The sequence below is a fragment of the Nannobrachium achirus genome (assembly GCF_963921795.1).
Source record: "Nannobrachium achirus genome assembly, chromosome: 7".
Lineage (NCBI taxonomy): Eukaryota > Metazoa > Chordata > Actinopteri > Myctophiformes > Myctophidae > Nannobrachium > Nannobrachium achirus.
Window position 1 is genome coordinate 20,194,773 of NC_137816.1, and position 16,664 is coordinate 20,211,436.

The 16,664-nt window shown below is 42.7% G+C and overlaps 1 protein-coding gene across 1 annotated transcript in view; it reads right to left on the reverse strand.

Moving 5' to 3' along the window:
• cep89 (centrosomal protein 89) overlaps positions 1-16,664 on the reverse strand; it is a 92,201-nt gene that overhangs the window by 13,603 nt on the left and 61,934 nt on the right. The gene's annotated exons all lie outside the window — the stretch shown is intronic.

A 16,664-nucleotide genomic window follows, 5' to 3' on the forward strand; every position in this document is an offset into this window, starting at 1 on the left:
ACACACACACACACACACACACACACACACACACACACACACACACACACACACACACACACACACACACACACACACACACACACACACACACACACACACACACACACACACACACACACACACACACACACACACACACACACACACACACACAGTGAGTGCATACAGGTGGTGGGGGATACAGTATATCCGTTTGAAAGGACTGAGACATAGGAGAGAGAGACGGGGTGGATTACAAGGACATATTGAAACACTACAGTGTGTGTGTGTGTGTGTGTGTGTGTGTGTGTGTGTGTGTGTGTGTGTGTGTGTGTGTGTGTGTGTGTGTGTGTGTGTGTGTGGTGTGTATGTGAGTCAGTGGATCGTGGGCAATAGAAGATGAATGACATTTTCCACAATTTGGTCTTGTAGCATATATTGCACGTAGCACAGAGACGTATTGTGCAATAGTTTCAACTTATGATATTTATTCAGCTTATTGGTGAAACCAATTACTGCAATTACATTTGCCATCTGTACAGAAATTGTGTTCGCAGACACACTTACTACATCCTGCCCTGCTCTGTTCAGCAGTATCTAATTAATCCCCTATTTCCACCTAAGAGCCTGGGGCCAAAAAAAAAATATTCCCTAGACTAGACCTTATATGGCAGCTGACCAATCAGTGCAGCGAGATTGACAAAGTGTGCTGAGCTGGAAGAATGAGGAACATCTCACCATGTCAAACTGTTTTCAATGTATGAAATGCTTAGTAGAGCGCTACGCTTGTCTATGAAATATCTGCTGGTCACATTACATATAAAGCGTAACACGGTAGAAAACACCACTGATGTGCTTGGCTGGCAAACGCAGTTGCTTTGGATAGTGTGGTAGAATTCTCAGTTGAGGAGATACTGGAGTTTATCTGGGAATGAAGCCACAGATTTTCACAGAATGTCAACCCAGCTTGACAGAACCAGGGTCGAGCAAAGAGATGGCATGGAAGTACAGAGAACTGGTGACAGTCAACTGGTCTGCACGTTCATTTATTGTAGAGCGACAGGGTGACTAGTCACCCTGTCGCTCTACAATAAATGAACGTGCAGACCAGTTGACTGTCACCAGTTCTTATTTGGGTAGTCATTTTTGAAGTGCCCAGGTAATGTCTTTTTGATATAGTTTGTCCTTGTTGAGCACCGACGAGTCCTTCTACCAATAACTGCTGGCTGAAGCAGTTATTAGGTAGTTAGTCCTACTTGTTAACTGGTGACAGTATTTGATTCAGTTGATTAAGATTAACCTTTCGGACAAAATAGCAGAAATAGCAAAATGTAACGCGTTGTGAACGTGTGGACATTTGGTGTAAAAATGGAGGGGGCCAAGTATTGATCCCTGTGGGACTGGGGTTAAAGTCCATCGATTCATGTTCTACTGTAACTACATTGATTGTTCTTTAATTTCATCCAACCACCTTGGCACATAGGATATAACTATCCTTGATTGGATACACAATGACAAATACAGCCAAATCATTTACAGTCAATAACGTTATATTACATTTTTATAAGCTGTGTAGCAAAAGATAATCACTCGTAACCTAATAGCATAACGGGAATGCTGTTGCAAAGTGGTATCTGGCAGTATCACCTGCCACGTTACATATTGCCAGGTGACATACTGCGATGTGGCACAACTATGAAGTGGCAGGTGGCAGTAGGAGTTGTACCAGGTGGCAACTAGCTATTTCGGAAGACCCCTGTTCACCAACCCGTCATAGCGCCCTGCCCTGGCTCCGCCCCAGGTCCCCGGTCCTTGGCTACTATTTCCTCCCAGCTGGGTATTGTATAGACTTGTGGAACACCCTGATTTCCTTTCTGGCAGGCATTTCTAATGTCCCTTTAATTGTCTCCACCAGCCGAAGGCATGGGGGAGAGTATGTTTTCCCCTTCGTCCGTCCGTGTGTGCGTGCGTCCGTGCGTCCTCGCAGTTAGTTCGTGACCACCTAATCTCAGTCGCCGTTGGCCCTGTCGCTGCCAAAGTGAGCACACACATTCCCTGGATGCCAATTCAGAACCTCTGCCCTACATTTTTCAAATGGGCCTGTTCTAGCGCCACCTAGTGGCCGATGTTTGTAGGATTGAGCCGTTTTGAACAAAATGCCTCAAATCACAAACGCAAAGTGCAATTATCATGAGATCGCACACACACGTTCCCACTAGGCCGAGGAAGAAATGCCACTTATTTTTTTTTTAAATCAGCCTCATGGTGGCACTATAACAGGCCGATTTGTGGTTTTACCTATAACTCCACCGATCAGTTTCAAACTTTGTAGGCGCACTCCCTAGAGGCTAAGGATAAACCTTTGCCCTGCATTTTTCACATCAGCCTTTTATAGCGCCACCTTTGGGCCGACTTATGTAAAACACATTTTTGGATATTACTCCTTCAGATTTTCTCCAAAAATAACACAAATCAGTACACAGTATCTCTATAGTCATGTGATCAAGTCTGATCCGTCTGATATTTCATATTCCATCCTGATTGGCTAATATTAGCTTCCAAAGTTTGCAGGATTCGTTTTTGAACAAAATGCCTCAAATCATCAACGCAGCTTGCAATTACAGTGAAATTTGCCACACATATTCCCACTACGTCAAGGAACAAAATGCTACCCTTTTCACATTGGCCTGTTATAGCGCCACCAGCAGGTAGACTTTAGCAAAACACATTTTTGGAACACAATGCTTCAAATCATGCATGCAGCGTCCGATTGCCAGGAAAGGTCTAAGGTGAAGAACATATGCCACCCTTTTTACACTGGCCTATTATACAGTAGCACCACCAGGACGCCTGGCCTGGTGGAGACCTGTGCTCGGAAGAGCACTGCTTCTAGTTTATAGTCTCTCGAATAGCAAAATATAACGCTATAAACAAGTTGACAGTGTCTCTATGATTCTTTTTGGGCTTTTTAAATTATTTATGACCTGACAATGATTTAATCAGCAAGAGGATCATTAATACAGCTGACAAAAAGAAATCATCAATAAAATTGTTGTCAAGCTTATTTTGTTTGTTTGTGAGCTGATATAAATGGAACATTAATGTGTTCATCAAATCAAATTGTTATTGTGGAAAATGTGTGATTAAGGCAAATACTGAATCATTATTTAAGAATCAGTGTGGTATTATAATAAGATTCAGTTTGTTATTTACACTGAATTTATCTCTATCATCGTATTTATTAATTATTTAGTTTTTCATTTGTATTTGTTGTTTTCTTTTTATTTGTATTTGTATCATGTGTTTTTGTTGTGAACACAGAGAGCAACCTGCAGTACCAAGACAGGATTTATTCCACGAATACCTGTTCACATTCTAAATGTAATCTTCAGTAGCAGTGTTCCTGTGATGAGGACAGTTCCTAATTCCTATGCTCTCTAAAATCTCCTTAACACCCCCCAGAGGGAGATGGGGATGGCTGGTGTCAGACCAACTGAGACTGTGACATTTTGCTGCCATAAAGCGCCATGCCGAGCTGTGCTAAGTGGCATTTCTTCCTCGGAAAATCAGACAGATCCATGTCGATGACATGACTGTAGAGATATTGTGTACCGATATGCGTGATTTTTGGACAAGATCTGTAGGAGTACTGTCAAAAAATGTGTTTGACAAAAAACAGCCTCATGGTGGCGCTATAAAAGGCTGATGTAAAAAATGCAGGGAAAGGGTTTTTCCTTGGCCTCTAGGGAGTGCGCTTACAAAGTTTGCAACTGATCGGTTATAGGTAAAACCACAAATCGGCCTGTTATAGCGCCACCATGAGGCTGATTTCAAAAGTTTGAAGTGGCATTTCTTCCTCAGCCTAGTGGGAACATGTGTGTGCGATTTCATGATAATTGCATTTTGCGTTTGGGATTTGAGGCATTTTATTCAAAACGGCTCAATCCTACAAACTTTGGAAGACAATCTTAGCCAATCAGGATGGAATATGCTATATCCGACAGATCCATGTCGATCACATGACTGTAGTGTACAGAAATGTGTATTGCAAACATGTGGTGGCGCTAGAACAGGCCCATTTGAAAAATGTGGGGAAGAGGTTCTGAATTGGCATCCAGGGTGTGTGTGTGCTCATTTTGGCAGCGACCGGGCCAACGGCGACTGAGATTAGGTGGTAACAAACTGCGCGCACGCACGTACGGACGGACGGACGGACAGACGGACGGACGCACGGATGGACGGAGGGGAAAACATACTCTCCCCCATGCCTTCGGCTGGTGGAGACAATTAGTTTTGTCAATAAATTATTGAAAATGTAATATTAAACGAATATTCTATCTTTACATGATCCTTCATTGTTCTAAAATAATTGGCCCCTTGGAGTGAACTGAGATGAAGCAACTCTTAATCTCAGTGGCTCTTACTGTTACCTTTTACACTCTGCTTCTCTACTATAATTTAGTACAGTTCTGGTTTCTGGGGCCATCAGCATAGTGTGTGTGTGTGCTCGTGCATGTGTGTTGAACCCTTTATTGTCTCCACCAGCCGAAGGCATGGGGAGAGTATGTTTTCGTCTCCGTCCGTCCGTCCGTGCGTCCGTGCGTGCGTCCTCGCCGTTTGTTACCACCTAATCTCAGTCGCTGTTGGCCCGGTCATTGACCCACATTTTTCAAATGGGCCTGTTCTAGCGCCACCATGAGGCCGATGTTTGCAAAACACATTTCTGTACACTACTCTTACAGAAATGTAGGCAGTATCTTGACAGTCATGTGATCGACATGGATCTGTCCGATTTTGCATATTCCATCCTGATTGGCTAAGATTGGCTTCCAAAGTTTGTAGGATTGAGCCGTTTTGAACAAAATGCCTCAAATCACAAACGCAAAGTGCATTATTATGAATTATCATGCGTTATCATGAAATCGCACACACACTTTCCCACTAGGCCGTTACATTTTTTGAAATCAGCCTCATGGTGGCGCTATAACAGGCCGATTTGTGGTTTTACCTATAACTCCACCGATCAGTTTCAAACTTTGTAAGCGCACTCCCATTTTTCATATCTGCCTTTTATAGCGCCACCAGGAGGCCGACTTATGTAAAATACAATTTTTCCTATTATTCCTTGAGATTTTATCCACAAATCATGCAAATCAGTACACAGTATCTCTATAGTCATGTGATCAAGTCCGATCCGTCTGATATTTCATATTCCATCCTAATTGGCTAATATTGGCTTCCAAAGTTTGCAGGATTGCTATGTTTTTGCGATTAGCGTGAAATTTGCCACACATACTGTATTCCCACTAGGTCAAGGAACAAATGCTACCTTTTTCACACTGGCCAGGTCTAAGATTGGCGAAGAATACATGCCTCCCTTTTTACATTGGCCTATTATAACACCACCAGGACGCCTGGCCTGGTGGAGACCTGTGCTTGGAAGAGCACTGCTTCTAGTATTCATATACATTCTGCATGAGATGCTGCTGAAGTTTTGTGCCCCCTGATCTCATCTATTACAACATCCTTCTGATCACCTCAGGTAAGAAGTCCAAAGGGGTTGCACAGGGCTTCTGGGAACTAGGGCGGTGGTGGGCAGGGGATATGAGTTCCTAGTGATATGGAAGGATAGCAGCAGCCTTAATACAGGCTTAATAGGGTTTAAGCCCCAGACCTACAAGGATCAGGGGCTGCATGAGACATGAGTTTTTGGGTTCCGGGAAACAGCTCTGTACTTTGTTATATGGTGCTGTCTGTTTCTCCGTCAGCTAGGGCCAGTCAAAATATCATCTACTTCTTCGGAGGGAAAATCAGCATTTTGTCTGATCCTGCCTCTGCTCGTCACTGATTCCATTTCCATCCGCCGATCGAGCCTGCCTGATCCATAACTCAAGATTCAACCTGAGCAGTCCATCTTTGTGGCTCTCTGAGACAGTTGTTTAGCAGTTTGGCATCTTGGCATGTAGGCACCATTTGTTCTGTTTCTTGCATTCACCCATTATCTCGGCACACATGTAGATACTTGTGCACTGGGTCTAATGGGTGGTAGCCAAAGTGTGTTTTATTTTGACCATTAAGGTTGACTTAGTGCAAACAGGTAAGCTTTTATTTATTTTCTTCCGGGTGATGTCGGCTGTAGTGAGCTAGTGAGGATCAGCTTGGTTAGGAAGCAAGTTTGGTTTGGTTTGTTTTGCCTTTTATTCTTCACCTCAGTGGTTTAACTCCCATTTTCTCTTTGGTTATTTTTGCCTTTACCTTTTAATCGAAAAGCTTCCTATTTACAATTTTGGTTATTACCTGTATTTAACTATTGAGCAGAAAGTGTCCCATTTCAGTTGTCTTGTGTTCATTCATTGTTGAGCTGAAAGGTTGCGTTTTTGTTATAGCCGCTAAACAATGCATGGCAGTTATTGCCTGTCTACATCAGCAGCTTGTTGCTGCTAAAGTTTATTGTACAATAAACAGTATAGGGTCTAATGTAAGCTATAACTCCACATTTGGACAAGGTTTCAACCCGATTAGATGTCTAATGCCTCATTCACAAACAGAAAAGCCAAGCTAATGGTTTGCTTGGTAATTCAATGTATTCTTTATGCAAACCAGCTTTTAAAATTTCCAAGCTGGAAAAAAAGCTTGGACATTTTTAAAGCTGGTTTGCATAGAGAATACATTGAATTACCAAGCAAACCATTAGCTTGGCTTCTCTCAGTGTGAATGCAGCATAAGTATAACAATTGAAATAACATTAGGTACAATCTGGCTGATCTTTAGCTAAACGTAAAATGTTGCTAAGCTAAATGCATAGCTAACCGGGCAAAGTAGATGATAGATTTCATGATTACGCAAATGTACAGTGATAAATACTCAACAACAACACATGTTGCGTTACCAAGAGTAGAACAAAAGCCAGACATGAGGAGAGGAGAGTACGCTCACTTACTAGATCACAGGAATGCTGTCCAAGCCTAAAACACTCTGGCCCACGCTCCACATAATATCCTAGCTCTAGACCAAAACAGTGGAATAAACTCCCCATTGCAGACAGAACTGCAGACTCTTGATTACTTGTTCTCTTGTTTTGTTTATTAGATTATTGTTTTCTTTTTCTCAACCACAAATGGTAGGTACATTGTTCTCTCTGCACGCTACTTATGTGACTATTTACCTTGTTGTTTACTCATACATAGGAGCATCTGCGAAATATTGCCTAAACTGGAGATGAGAGGAGAGTAGAGGAAAGGGAGGGAATGATAATGACACCACCTGAGGGCCAAAACTCTCTCCTCCAACAGAGAGAGAGAGAGAGAGAGAGAGAGAGAGAGAGAGAGAGAGAGAGAGAGAGAGAGAGAGAGAGAGATAAAGAGGGGATTGTATGAGTGACGACAGGTATTGCTCAGAGGAACAGGTTTGTGTTAACTTTCTCCTATTTGGCATTTTAAAAGAAGCAGCTCTCAGGCAGCGAGCTAACACCTCAGGGAACATCATTATTCAATCCATTTGCTTTCTGTGCTACTCCAAGGCTGGCTGTGTTGAAACTCAAAAGATGCTGCATTCTGCTCTGAACTGATGAAGGAACAGCTCCTAATGCCACTAAAGCATCATTGTGAAATACACACATACCTGCACATTAAATAGTGTTAATGATGAATGCTCATTGCAGATATTACATTTTAAATTTGGAAGGTAGGAAGCTAGAGCATTTGTGGAGCCATTTGCTAATGGCTCCAAATTCCTTTGGAACAACAGAACCTGGTTATATGTAATATTTGATTAGAAATTAGAAATATATTTACACTACAGTACATTAAAGGGGAAGACCAACCATTTTCAATATTGAACTATGTCATTAATATACCTTAGAGGAGTTGTGTGGAAATAGAAAAAAAGTTCCCCCCCTTCTGTGTTGCCTAGAACTGGAGGATTGATTTTGGGGTTTGTATTGTAAAGTACAAGTTGATGACATCACACCGTTGTACATTACAATACAAACCCCAAAATCAATCTTCCAGTTCTAGGCAACACAGAAGGGGGGAACTTTTTTTCTATTTCCACACAACTCCTCGAAGTTATATTAATGACATAGTTCAATATTGAAAATGGGTGGTCTTCCCCTTTAAGTATTTGTACAATATTTGTACTTAATGTACTGTAAACTGTAAGCATATTGTATCCAGAATAAATCAAGTATTATCAGAACAGGACACAAGCAAGTATTTCTTTTTTCTCAGAAATCCACAAATGGCAGTAAACCGCTCCATTCCCATTGAAATTCACATGCAAGCTGCATGTATGGCAACAGGGAAAACATACAGACTTAAGGCTCATTTCCACCGGCAGCGATAACGATGACGATAACGATTTAAAAAAGTGGGTTTTCAATTGAAGTGGATCGGCAGCATCCACCCAACACCGATAAAGACAACGATAGCCGACAACTACATCGTTAGGATCAACAACGATGTGGTTAAGATCACAGTGATATGGAACTGGGTCTCTGACAAACAGCTCGCGATGCGCACTGAGCGAGCGGCTGTTGTTAATTGACGCCTCTTCACATTGATGTCCGATAACTTTATCGGACATAAATGTGAAGGCATAATTATCGCTGTGATATTTTATGGCTATCGTCATCGTTATCGCTGCCGGTGGGAATGAGCCTTTACCACTGTATGTTTACTAGAAGTGAGTTTCAGAAGCACACTATATTGCCATGTCAGTAAAGCATAATGTATATAGAACTGATCATCACAATGCCATTGTCATGAATTAGAACCAAGAGGGGTTTATCTGTCACTCATACAGGTACAGTAGAGCAATGTTGGATTGGCACAGTGCTAACAAGAGCAATACAATACAAAGAGACAAATAGAGAGGTACAGATAATACACACACTCTAACCCTCTTAGGAGCAATGGAGAATGTGTTTTTAATTTTTTTATTTTGAGAGCCACAGGGAAATTTTCCTGCAGATAGTTTCCGGTGTGTGCAGCTTTAAGCCAATGAGAAGTCAGTCTTAGGTTTTGAATAAAGAATGAAAGATCAGAGGATTAATACTTGACAAACTAGTATACACACACACACACACACACACACACACACACACACACACACACACACACACACACACACACACACACACACACACACACACACACACACACACACACACACACACACACACACACAGTGTCTGACAATGCCAAAGGGACATTACAAGAAGTGGGGGAATAATATTGAAAGAGTAGTGGTAAATAATAACAAAACTACCATTGATTCCAAGGGTGAGACCGCGATTGCAGCAGATGTCATCTATGTGGATCTAGATAGGATCTTCATAAAAGTGATCCAAACGATATTGTTCGCCACTATCGTAGTCGTTATTGCTGTGGTGTGGACTCTGCCATCCAGTTGAGTTAAACGATTTTTAAAACAACACATCTATAGTTAATGGTTATATATTCGTGTTGCCCTTTACACCATTTTTGATCCTTTCTTTGCATTCTCTCCTCTCTTCCTCTCCCTTCCCCCCCTAAAAAAACTCAATGTCAAGAGCCACCTCTCTCTCTCCTCTCTGTTGCTCTAAACCTCCCTCCATCTCTCCTTCTCCCATCATCTCACTTCCTCTGTCACTTCCTTTCTTTCTTCCTCCCTCTCTCCATCCGTCTGTCTCTCCCCAGTAGAGCCGCATTGGCTGCTGTCAGGGGCGTCACAAAGGGGGGGAAAAGTGGGTCCGAGTTACCAGGGCCCACGATGGGAGTAGATATCTGCGACAGAGCAGAAAGCCCACAACACTCCTAATTAGATAAAGTCTTTTTGGTGCACGGCTCGAAATAACATGACTCACAGAAGAAGTCGCCAGCACTCAAGATATTTCCTTTTCACATGTTTTATTTACCTCTATGGACAAACGTACTGTAGGCGTTTCGACCTTATTCTTCGTCAGCTTTTGTCAAACGTTGACAAAGACTAAGGTCGAAACACATACGTTCTGTCCATAGAGGTAAATGAAACATGTGAAAAGGAAATTCCTTGAGTGCTGGCGACTTCTTCTGTGTCCCAGGGGCCTTAATTATTTTATACTTTAGCTATTGAAAAATGTTTGAAAAGTCGTAAAAATGTGTGCAACTCTTTGAATATATGTATTTTTGTACATTTGTAACTCACATTTTTCTTCTGGGGGGGTCCCTGGAACTACATTTTCAAGATTTAAAAAAGAAATAGCAGATCTACAAGCTCACAGCGAGTGCCACGCTGTGAGCTTGTAAATCTGCTATCTTTCACAAAATAACGCGTTCCCAGTCTAAATGGGTTAAACCCACTCTCCCTATGAACATCCATGGGGGGCCCGCAGTGAATCCTTGTACCCAGGGCCCAGAATTTGGTGCAACACCCCTGGCTGCTGTTCAAATCAACGGTTAACCTTTCAGGCACAAGCTGATGTGCGGCAGAACATGTTTACTTCAGGGAGCGTCTCTGACATTTAGTCAAGACACACAGAAAGCCTAAAATAGCCAGCCAGACAGACATACATACAAAGCTTCAGGCTGGCTGCCAAATATTCATGCCAACCATTGCTGAACTGGGCAATTATTGAATATGCAGTAATTGTAACTTATTTTATAACCACAGTGAGGTTATGGCATATGAGTTTCTGCTAAATGCCTAAATTGTAAATTGTATATGTGCTCATCTTTCCCACCCATCCACGTGCATTACTTTCTTTGTCAGAGCTCTTAACCACTTTAAAGGTTGTGTTTCTTTTGGGCATATCATTATCCTAAAAGTTCTCAAATATCCAAACATGACCAAAGCTTTCCGAAAATGTCTACATTTTCTAAAAGAGAAGTAATCTATATAGAGTGGTTCAAATAAACAAGAAGAATCAGCAGGCAGGAGGGGAAGGCAGGCGAAGGGCTTTTGGTTTCAGACGGCTGTCTGTTTCATACTAGCCTTTCTCTTCATGTTACAGAACACTTGGAAAGGTTCCATTGTCAGTAACTTGTATCTGAGAGCAGTAACAGAAGATAATGCACTCCAAACCAAACATGTCTGCTAACCTCTTTCTGATCTTTATTCTCAACTCTTATCTGTCAGGAAAGATCTTTATTCTCAACGTTTATTCTCAAGCATACTCAACTAAACTGCTCATCTGGTGTTTTAGGTTTAAGATGAAATGAAAAGAAGTCCAGATGAATGCAACTGAATACAGCACGCTACTGGTGGGCAACATTCACTGGTGAATTAATGTAGCAGAAGAATATGAGTCATATACTGTAAAGAAGGATTTAAAACGTTATGCAACGAGTTGAATCAGTTTCTTCAGGAGGACTGATCATTATTCTTTTCTTTCTGGTCCCAGACCACAGGATGTGATGTAACTATCCATTATACTATTGATCTTCAGTCAGCGTATAAATCTGTCTGGACATTACAGGGGGTGTCAGGGAGCCTCTCTATTAATATCACACACACAAGTGCTATTTATTTAATGAGGAACAGAAGAACTCCTTCATGAATAATGCAAGGTAAAAAGTGCAGAGAATGCTAGCAAGCAGGCTGCTCCCTGCACAGCTGTTTGGTTGAATTAGGTTCACGACACCTGCTGACAAGTGTATTATTACAATTTGTTTTTTTTAAGAGCAGCCAATTATATTTAGTGTTTTTTTCTCCCAGTTTAGTCGTTATGCCAATGAATTCCTCCCAACATATGTCTGTGTTGCTGCTATTAAACCCTATTGGCTCACAGGCCAGTGAGGAGCACCCAATGTGAGCACCTCCTTCATCCTTACCTGTCCAGGCGCCGCCTCAGCACAGAGGAGCAGTGATGGTACTAGGTTTTCAATGTAATGGGTCCCGGGACCCACAGGTGGTCATTCAAATGGGTCCCAGAAAAGTTTTATGAGTCCTCAATACAATGTTTTCGAGCGCTGTGAGCTTGTAGATCGGCTATTTTCAAAATGTTTGCCTATTTCTTATATTTATTTTACAATTTGTAAAAACATGTGCCCCTAATGAATTCGGGCGTGCAAAATGGCGTCGGACGTCGGTGGAATTAAAACATTGACGTTTCTATCGCCTGTTTAAGACTTTCTTTATTTGTGTTGACGTAGGGTAAAGTAGGATGCTTTCACCCATGAACAATGGTGGTGTCTGTGGAATTTTAAAATGTTTTTCTTTTACCGCGACCCGGTAAATTATTTTAACATGGACTCCAATGGAGGCGCATCCCCGGGACCCCAGGACCATGACATGAATCCCTGGGCGACTTGAATGAGTTTTTGATGCAGGATGCGCACGTAATGACATCACTGGAGGAGTATGTACAGCGACAAAGATTACCCTCCCTGGCTGGCTTACCTCTCCTGAATATGCCAATTGTGTTCATACAGTATATGCCATATATAAGTAAAACTAGAAGCATCGCAGTGGATTTGACTGCCTAGAGCAGGGTTCCCCAATTAGTTTTCCCCAAGGGCCGAATTATGTCTAGGGTACCAAGCCGAGGGCCACAACATTGCAGGGGGCGACGGTGGCGTTCCCACTACTTCAGCGACAGTTTTCGTCGTTGTCAGGTGAAAATCTTGTATGTCCAAAACCGTTCATTTTGAATTTATCATTTTAAAAATGATTTAAACTAGTGAAAACAGCCGATCTACAAGCACACAACGCCTTGCGGTGGCGAGGCGTTGTGTGCTTGTAGATCTGCTGTTTTCACTACTTTTGTGCGACGGCCTTGTATGATTTGCGAAATAACGTACATATTTGGAGATACGAGATTTCCACCCGACAACGACGATATACTAGTGTTGTTGCTGCTCTTATACCACCATTATTACTGGGGTTGGTGGGGGCCAGACAGTAGCCCCCCGCGGGCCGCAAATGGCCCGCGGGCCGCCTATTGGGGAACCCTGGCCTAGAGCCTAGACCCTGAGCCACAAGAGCGCCCCACCTGTAGACAAGTTTGTTACTAAAAGGCTCATTTATTCATTGTACAAGGTGCCACATGCCTGAAAATAGTGGATCCACCACATGCTCACTACAGTAGGTCGGCTATTTCTGGGCGGGCGTCATCGTATGGCGGAGTATACAGTGAAGCATAACAGAGACAGTTTGTCTGCCGTACATACACCCAAAGCGCAGTATGGAGACAGACAGAAAGGATAAACAGACAGACAGAGAGACATGATGGAAAGGACATAGAGACAGAGAGAAAAGGAGACAGACTTACAGTACAGACAAATGGAGAGAAAACCTGAGAACGGAGTTCTGTCAGAGAGAGTAGTCTCTTGAGATAGACTCACAGAATTCTCAAGTTTTTCTGCTGAACAGTCTGTACACGTATATGAGAAGCATTGATTATCTGCAGTAAAAATAATCGACTTCAATTCAAAACTTCTGAATTCTCTCCAGCATTAGAAGATTTTGGAATTGTCTGGCTTTGGATACTAGAGCAACAGAGACACACAGCCTTTTTGTCCCCCATTACCCTGCTGCTTGTTGATGTTATTCACACAGAGCAGACAGACAGGAGAGGCTCGGGACTGGCATTCTGGCTATTTATCTGTTTTGAATCAATAACGGTGACATTTATAATGAATGAAAGTCATCTGAAGGAGTGCTACTCTGCGTGTGTGTGGGGGGGGGGGAGGGGTTGTTTGTGTTTGTGTGTGTGTGTGTGTGTGTGTGTGTGTGTGTGTGTGTGTGTGTGTGTGTGTGCGCGCGTGTGTGCGTGCGTGCGTGACTGACAGAGAGGCTGATTAGACTCATTTACCATTCATGAGTTGTGTGATGTGAAAGCTCAGCACTCTGTGACCTCTTTGAGGATGATTGACAGCTTCACTCTGTGCTCTTGCTGTTCTCTTAAGCAGGTGAAGGCACTAGTTAGTAGATGGTGCAGTATGCATATGTTTGTCTATATGGTGTGTGTGTGTGTGTGTGTGTGTGTGTGTGTGTGTGTGTGTGGTGTGTGTGTGTGTGTGTGTGTGTGTGTGTGTGTGTGTGCGTGCGTGCGTGCGTGCGTGCGTGCGTGCGTGCGTGCGTGCGTGCGTGCGTGCGTGCGTGCGTGCGTGCGTGCGTGAGTGCTGTGCGTGCGAGAGAGAGAGAGAGAGAGAGAGAGAGAGAGAGAGAGAGAGAGATCGATAGAGAGTGAAAGAGAATCTGCATCAAATTTAAAATCATCCTTATTGTCACATCACAGGCTTACAGGTGTAAAACAGTGGGTGAAAATAGTTTTTGTGCAAGCTCCATCGGTTTGTTATTTCCATAAAAGAGAACGGTAACAAGAACGGGGCAAGGGGAAGAGAGAGAGAGAGATAATTTATCAACATCTTTACACAAAGTATATCTATCCGGTGCGGTGGGAGAGAGGGAACAAGCAGTGCTGTGTTGTGTATAATCTAACTATCTAACTACTGAAGACCATATACAGTATGGGCATAAAAGAGAGCCAGACAGACATAGATAAGAGTCATCTATGACATCATAGATTGCCTAGACTCCATATTTGGGCATGCCTGACACAGAACTCCATAAAATGGACACAGGCAGACAGATACAGCAATCTCCATATATGGGTGTGAAAGGGACACGGACAGACGGTTACAACGGGTATTGCATACCTGCATGATGACATCACTGTGCCCACATTTGTAGATAACTGACATAACCGCCGACTGTACTGCACAGTGCACAGGCGTCGCTGCCATGGTTACAGCCGCATGTTGAAACAATGCCCAACTGGAGATGACTGAGAACACTGATACGTCTGGGTTCTGAAACATTACTTCTGAGACTCCTACATTCAATGCAGACCCCTGGGCAAGGACTAGCATAATTAAATATTCGAATATCTTTTGACACAGAATCAAATGCTTCATGGTCATGATTCACCAGGAGCCTGCTGCCTTGGTTCCAAGCTTAAAATAAGTGATATATATATATTTTTGAAATATCCATGGGACAAATTAATGGTGTTTCTATCTCTGGTACCACAAAATGGCCACCACTGCGATGCCCTTTTAACATCCATACAGACTGGTTAAAATAAGGTTGCATTCATTAAAATAAGTTCCGGGTTGCATTTTTAAATTGGCAATCAGCATTTTACTGTGTAGTCAAACCAGGAACACGTACAGTAGCTCAACATAATGGAAAAATCTACCTCAACAACGTCAGCCAGTCAGCCTCCAAGCAGAATGCAGACTTCAAAATCAGCCCTTCCTGAACTTAGCTCAAGACCTCAAGACCCAAAAGATGTGACACAAACTAGTGAAAATAGCCGATCTACAAGCATGCAGTGTGTCGCGATGCGCACATTGTATGCTTGTAGACCTGCTATCTGTAATTTCTTTGATTTTCAATAAAAAAAAAAAAATATATATATATATATATATATATATATATATCAGAGATTGCGTTAGACCGGGAATTGCCGGATTTGACCGATTTTTTATGGCCAAGACCGAAAAATAAAATTCCTCCCTGGACATCCTGACCGATTGCAAAACCAATGGTCATTTATCATTATCGCCGTCTGCTCCTCATGCGCAGGCTGCTGCCTCTCTCTCTCTCTCTCTCTCTCTCTTCTCTCCTCTCTCTCTCTCTCTCTCTCCTCTCTCTCTCTCTCTCTCTCTCACTCACTCTCTCTCTCTCTCTCTCTCTCCTCTCATCTCTCTACTCTCTCTCTCTCTCTATCTCTCTTCCCTCTCATCTCTCTCCTCTCATCTCTCCTCTCTCTCTCTCTCTCTCTCTCTCCTCGCTCGCCCGCGCGCTCCCCCCGTTCTCTCTCTCTCTCTTTCTCTCTCTCGCTCGCTCATTTCAGTGTCAGTTTGCGATGCACGCACAGCATGTAAAGCCATGGGGATTAAGGAATGCCGCGCACGGTCAGCAATCAACCCATAAACAAACATTATACACTTGATTGAAGTTATGAGGAGAGGAGATGGAGTGGAGACAGTAGGAAGAACAAAGCCTTTTCAACTCTCCCAAAGTTGCATAACATGGACGCACTGTCACCACTCGACAGTGAGTATTGGATTAATTGCTGGCCAGATGAATATCAACCTTTTCATTATTCTGAAGTCAAGACATGGTATTGTATTGTTGGCATGAAACATGATGCAACAGAAAGACGTTGTTGTGAAAGCAGTGTGCGTGTGCCACATGCAGACAGCCTGCGCGAACAGCGCGATTAGTCCAATATAATTAATTCCCTTATGCAAGATTGAAGCGTTTTTTTCTTTTTAGCCTATACTTTTTCATTCAATTCGTTTTCAGTCCCAACTATGCAGTAGGCCTAATACTTTAACTGTTGCTATTGGCTGTTTGTGCACCTGCTTGTAATGTATGCATTAAAATGATTATGTCCGGTATATTCTTCAGATGTCCGGTAAATTTTAATCATGCCGGTCACGGTGACCGGCAGTTAAAAATCCTAGCGCAATCACTGATATATATATATATATATATAGAACTTCAAACAATCAAACACAACGCGTTGTGAGTTTGGGTCCTGGGGAGAAAAGTTTGGTTACCCTACATGACCTGTATCAATCAACCTCCAGTAGAAAGCAGAGAACATGACCTGTCAGTCAGCAGCCTCAAGTAGAATGTAGACATCATCATGACCTGTGTCAAGTCAGTACGACAGGGAAACTGTATTTCAAACTGCCATGAGCCTACTG